This window comes from Camelina sativa, unplaced genomic scaffold (assembly GCF_000633955.1).
Source record: "Camelina sativa cultivar DH55 unplaced genomic scaffold, Cs unpScaffold22592, whole genome shotgun sequence".
In the NCBI taxonomy this organism is placed as follows: Eukaryota; Viridiplantae; Streptophyta; class Magnoliopsida; order Brassicales; family Brassicaceae; genus Camelina; species Camelina sativa.
In genome coordinates, this window is record NW_010943579.1 from 1 (window position 1) to 266 (window position 266).

The 266-nt window shown below is 39.5% G+C and overlaps 1 long non-coding RNA gene across 1 annotated transcript; it reads left to right on the plus strand.

Annotated features, from left to right (window-relative positions):
• Nucleotides 1–6: 6 nt before the first annotated feature.
• On the plus strand, nucleotides 7–266 carry LOC109132112. Its single transcript, XR_002037375.1, has 2 exons — nucleotides 7–109; nucleotides 225–266. It is a non-coding gene; the product is annotated as an uncharacterized LOC109132112 (long non-coding RNA).

Sequence of the window (266 nt, forward strand, 5' to 3'; positions counted from 1 at the left end):
TGTGGGCATGCAGGTTGATGCAACGTACAGACTTTGCCTTTGAAAGGGTAAGGTGGCAACCTAAAGATTGCTCTATGGAAGAATTTGAGGGTTCCAGATTCTTGAGAAGGTAAGATTTCATTTCTACGTTTGTTAAATCCAATGTATCCATAGATTTTGCCAAGTGTTTGCACCAATTTCGTAGTAACAGTAAATAAATGGCTCAATTTTTCAAATGCTCTCAGGATGAAGAACAAAACCCTAGCCTTTGTTGGAGACTCATTGGG